Raw genomic sequence first — 6,059 nt, 5'->3', positions numbered from 1 at the left:
CATCGCCAGTCCGCGATCTCCTCCTCCTTCCGCTGCCGCTGTTTTCCCGCCTCCTCTCTGCAGCTGTGCCCTGCGCGCCAGGGTCCTGTGCCCTGCGCTTTGACTCACAGGTTTTTATATCGCGCGTGTGTGATCGATGCCCCGCAATCTGGCTTGCAGGCATCTCTGTGTGAACTAAAAGAGCAAATACGTAGATGATCATTTCTGTCACTGTTTCATATTATTGCCTCAAATTACACAGGCACGGATAGTAATTTATTCTTTTTCTATTGAGATTGGCTTTTACAGCCTGTTTTAATTGAGAGGAGAAACATGTTCTATGGTGTTTTGATTCTTTGATGGGGTGTTTTTTTTTTTTTTCTTCCCCACATTTAATTGTTTTGTGAAGTTTTGCATAATTGTGTGTGGGGGTTAGGCTCTTTTTTTTGCTGTTAAACAGTGATATCTCACTTGGGTCGAACTGTGAATAGTGCTATGCCTGATCTGTTCTCTGCAGGGAGTAATGTGACCTTTGGTTTGGGGAGGGGTCATCAGATTGCTCCAAAGTGTTATGGGAGGGGTAGGCCAGTAGCCCCCGGTGTTGGTGCCCACACTGTAGACCAGTCAGTGATGCACTCACCATTAATGCCAGCAGCTAGCTCCACACCAGCTGCTCTCGAACACCAAACACACACCCAGGCGGTCACTAATGACATGTTGAGCAGCTTGATTACTGACTTAGCAAAGCAAATTGGGGAAAATATCACATCCTCTCTTAACTCTATGCACCAGCCAGCCCCCACCCAGCCACAGTCTCCCCAGAATGTGCCCTCGAGCTGCAATGACCAGTCCCAGCTGAAGGTTGTTGTTCAGTCAGACACCAAAGCTCCACCATACTTCAAGGGTGACAACACGGATCTATTCCCCATCAGTGAATGGGAGGACATGATGAGATGTTATCTGCACAGAATCAGCTGTGATACAGATGAAGAAATGTTTGCCATATTAATGTCTAGACTGACTGGCAAAGCCAGAGATGTGGTCAAGGTGTCACTTCGTGCCGCCCTGAGTTGAATGGGAATGATCTTATCACTGCTGTGTTTGACATACTGAGGTCTAACTTCAGCGACTTGACATATTCCAGCCTACCCATGAAAGATTTCTACAGTACTGTGCCACGTCCAGGTGAGAATGCCATGGATTACTGGATCCGGTTGAACAAGTCTATTGACGCTGCTGATGAGTGTCTCCATGCAGGCGTGGCAAACTGGTAGAGGACCCCAGTAGTGAGGTTGTTTCAATGTTCATTAATCACTGTCCTGATCACAGTCTTGCCTTGTCTTTTCAACTAAAGGCTCCTGAGGAGTGGACTGCGGCTGAGGTTCAGAGCCGTCTGGACAACTATGTGAGGAAAATAAGACAGTCTAGTGTTTTGTCTCATAATACTGCATGCCTGTCCATCCCACATCAAAGCCCTGTTACTGTTAACAGCCAGCCCCACTCGGCGGTGCTCAAGCAGTCCCAGTAACACATGAGCCATCTTTGTATCCTATGCCCTCTGTTCCCTCTGCAGCCATACGTCAGCCTCTCTCTTCTGCGGACCTGGTAAGTGTGCAGCAGCCCTCGGCTTGTCATCCCCTGACTTCTCATGTCACGCCCCCATCTTTGCCAGTTTCCGGCCCTCCTTCAACTGAGCCAGGTGTTCAACAGATGGTAGCACTGTTTGACAAGGTTCTGTCCATGTGCACTGCATCATTAGCCACTGGTCCTAGGTGCCCACAACCCACGGGTCATTCCCATGGACACCGCAGTGCTCATCGTGCTTCGTGCAGAGTGTGTGGCTCACATGAACACACAACCCATGTGCATTGTAGGCTGTACAAGCTATGCCACAGCTGCTTTGACCCTGGACACATGAGGCGTGAATGCCCACAGTTGCGCCAGAAACCAAACATGTCAGTCCCTCCTCCCACCAGTGCTGCTTTAAAGTAGCCAGCCCATGTGACGAGAGGGGTAGCATGGGCGGTGTTGATGAAACCCTCACGAATGCAACCGATCCAAAAACCATATATGTTAACTGCTGTAATAGCCTCTCTGATGAGAAGACTGTTATTATGGGTTCACAAAGAGTTGACAGGGCTAGTGAGCTGTTTTACACCCCAGTGTCAGTCAGTGGCCGGTGCTCCCTAACAGGCATGCTTGATTCAGGGAGTATGTCATGCACACTGAGTGAAGAGGCTGATTGCAAGCTAAGAGCTGCTGGTGTTGCTCTGAATCCACAGCATGTCCCTGAAAATGTGGTGCTGGTTGGTTGTGGTGGCCTTATCACACAACCCAAATGCATCTATGATTTGGACATTGAAGTATATGGGTCTAGGTTTCTTGTGCCAACGTTTGTGGTTCCTGGGCAAAAAGATGAACTCATTGTGGGGAGCAATGTGATCCGGCCCATCATTCAGAAGATGAAGGCTGATACAAAGTACTGGGAGCTTATTAACTCCAATTACACTGGCACTGATTGTGAAGACTTTCTGCAGTTGATGAGCTGTATCTCACGGTGGTCTGGTCCTGTGATGCCAGATAAAATAGGTACAGTCAGGTTGCGGAAGGGCATCACTCTCCTGCCACAAAAAGAATATGTAGTTTGGGGAAAGCTGCCACCTTCTGCACTTGTGTCTCCAGGGAGTACTGTGGTTGTGGAACCCACGTCAGCCCGTTCCACTCCAAAGAACATAATGGTGGGGCGCATTATAACACCCATGTGGGGAGATCGTTGGGTCCCTATGAAAGTCCTTAACCCAACACAGAGCCCTGTGACACTTCGTCGCAATGCTAAGATTGCTGATGTCTTTCCTTGTATTGCTGTAGAAGACCTGCCCATCACTCAAGGTCTCTGCGAGACTCTGACTGACCAGTGTACCAGTTTTCCCCCCTCATCAGACCCTGTGCCTGACTCTGTGCAGCTACTCAAAGACGCTGGGTTGGCTGATATTGACATTGAGGGCTGTGAAGTGTCAGATGGGTGGAAGAGGAAATTGGTGGAGCTTGTGTTGACTTACCAAGATGTGTTCTCTAGAGACAAACTGGACTGTGGTGAGGTGAAAGACTTTGTCCATCGTATCCACCTCACTGACGACCACCCTTTCAGGCTTCCCTATCGCAGAGTACCCCCGGCTCACTATCATAAGTTGCGAGAGGTGCTGTCAGACATGTAGATGAAAGGTATCATCAGTAAGTCCACCAGCGAATACGCTTCACCACTGGTGATGGTTTGGAAGAAGTCAGGTGACATGAGGATATGCACTGACTTCCGCTGGCTCAATGCCAAAACTGTTAAAGATGCTCACCCACTGCCCCATCAGGCTGACTGTCTTGCTGCCCTTGGTGGGAATGCTTTATTCAGCACCATGGACCTCACATCCGGGTCACGGCACCAAGTGTAACCGGTGGTTTTCTGCGTTGTGTCTGATAAAAACGGTAAAAGAAAGAAAGGCCTCCAAGTAAATAATTTGTCCACTCCAGCTCCTCTCCCACAGGGGAATTGTAGAAAAGGGGAGAGGCAAAAGGGGTACACTGTATTTATAAGGTTGCACCAAAGAAGAAGAAAAGAATGAGGAGGGGCTCTAACTGACATAACTACAGGTTTGGAGGTCCTAAAGGTCAGGTATAAAAGGAACGGTTTGGGGGTTTAGAACACATTTTGTGTAATTATAACAATGTGATTTATGACCCTGTTACATATCCATGACCGTTTCTGTTAATGAGAGTGTGGGGAATGAGTGGGAGGGTGGGGTGGGGTGGGCTGCTTTTAACCATGTAAAGCACTTTGTGCTACAGTTTTTTTGTATGAAAAGTGCTTTATAAATAAAGATTGATTGATTGATCACCATGTGGTACGCTGGAGCCACCATCATGGACAAACAGAGACTGCAGCGTGTTGTGCGCTCTGCTGAGAAGGTGATTGGCTGCAGACTCCCATCTCTGCAGGACCTGTACACCTCCAGGACACTGGGGTGTGCAGCTCGGATCACAGCTGACCCTTCTCACCCTGGACACAGTCTGTTTGACCTGCTCCCCTCAGGCAGGAGGCTCCGGTCCATTCGCACCAGAACCTCTCGCCATAAGAACAGTTTCTTCCCCTCTGCTGTTGGACTCATGAACAATAACCACATGACTGTTCCCACCACTAACACATGACCCTACACTGTGTTCACTTGATCATTCCATGTCTGGCACTGATCACCACCTGCACTCATGTACATATCTATCCTCTTAGCACTTTTAATTCATATTTTTATGTCTATTTAAGCGTTGTATAACATTATGTTTGCACTAAGTACCGCAGCAATTTCCTAATGTTGTAAATCTGCTCAACATTTGGCAATAAAACCCTTTCTGATTCTGATATTGCAAACATTTGCACTGTAATCAGTAGTTGCACACTATATTATTTTTTGACAATCTTTAAAGCCATTATTCAATACATTGTTAAATAAATATCGTCAAATAATCGAGATCTCAATTTCAGTGAAAATGCTCGTGATTATCATTTTTGCCATAATCGAGCAGCCCTAGCTACATGTCAGAACTCCAGCCCGCAATTTTAATCAATTCAGTTAAGATGGATTAATATACAGAACATGAGCCGCTTTAACTCGGACTCGCTCCCACCAACCCTGACTTTACTGTCCAGCGAAGGCAAATGTAGTAAAACTATTACACTGAGAAATGACCGGGCTCCAACCATGAATGTCGTGTCACGGTACAGCATACAATTGGAATTAATTTTAAAAAGTTATTTTGGATTTTCTCCAAACCACACAGAGGCTCAAATACGTCTTATCCTCATCAGAAAAATCACAGAAACACAACCAGTTCTGGTATACCCTCCAGCACCCGCAGGTGGTCTGTTTCTGATTGTTTGGTCAGGAACATTCTGGTGGAGGTCATTTTCCTCCCACTCTCTTCAGATGGTGCTGGGAGACACAAACCTGCCAACAGCTTGTATTGATGTGCTATCTTGGGTCCAGATGTCTCCTCCTGCTGTTTGTGATTCTGATCTGAGCCAAATGTTGAACTAGTCAAAAAATAAATGTCAGTGGACTCTACCTGCAAAATTAGTGGTGGGGGACCTCAGGCCTCAAGGGCCGGTGTCCTGCAGGTGTTAGATGTGTCCTTGATCCAACAAAGCTGATTTAAAAGGCTAAATGACCTGCTCGACATGTCCGGAAACTCTCCAGAGGCCTGGTAATGAACTAATCATGTGATTCAGGTGTGTCGACTCAGTGTGAGATCCTGCAGGACACCGCCCCCTCGAGGCCTGGAGTTCCCCACCATTGTGTAAAATCATTCCTGTTTTGGGCGTTGGCTCATTGTTACCTCTGGACCTGTTGTTAACTTTAAGACTAAAGCAGCTGAAACTGATTTTCAACCCTTTTGATACTTAACTTCCCAGAAGTTTTGACTTAATGCTTAAGAAGTGTTTGATCTTTTGAGCAGTGTTCATATACTTAGATCTGTTCAAGTGGTCCTGTCTTAATGTAACACAGCCAAGCCCCATTAACGATCATGATCGTCTACAACTGGTAGTTTCTCTTTGGCAGCATATACAGGATTTGACATCAGATTGACCAATACCAAGTCCAAGGACCTTCTCCAACTGAGTTCTCCTCTTTAAACCATCGCTAAACATCTGCAGATCCCAAGATGATCAGTTCAAACCCAACCCAAATGGTCGCCCTAGGATGTGAGGAAATCAGTTATGATGTTTAGAAACAATTCCAAAGACTCAACTATAAACTGCTGCCGCACCAGCATCACCGTCTACAGTGAAGTATCTGGATTGAGAGTGCGCCAACCAAGACACCCGGCTACAAAGCAAAGACCTTTATGCTTAACTGAAATTACTAACTGCCCATATGGATAAGCCAAATGTCTTCTGGAGAACCGTTCAAATTTAAATGAACTCTGATCACTCTTTAACAAGCAGACGGCCAGAAACTCGCTGACTACAAAAAGCATCTGGCTCAAAGAGTCCATTTTTCACTCTGTAGGTGACAGAAAATGACAATCGTGCCCAC

Source organism: Oreochromis aureus, linkage group 7 (assembly GCF_013358895.1).
Source record: "Oreochromis aureus strain Israel breed Guangdong linkage group 7, ZZ_aureus, whole genome shotgun sequence".
NCBI lineage: Eukaryota > Metazoa > Chordata > Actinopteri > Cichliformes > Cichlidae > Oreochromis > Oreochromis aureus.
Note: the sequence above shows the minus strand (reverse complement) of the source record.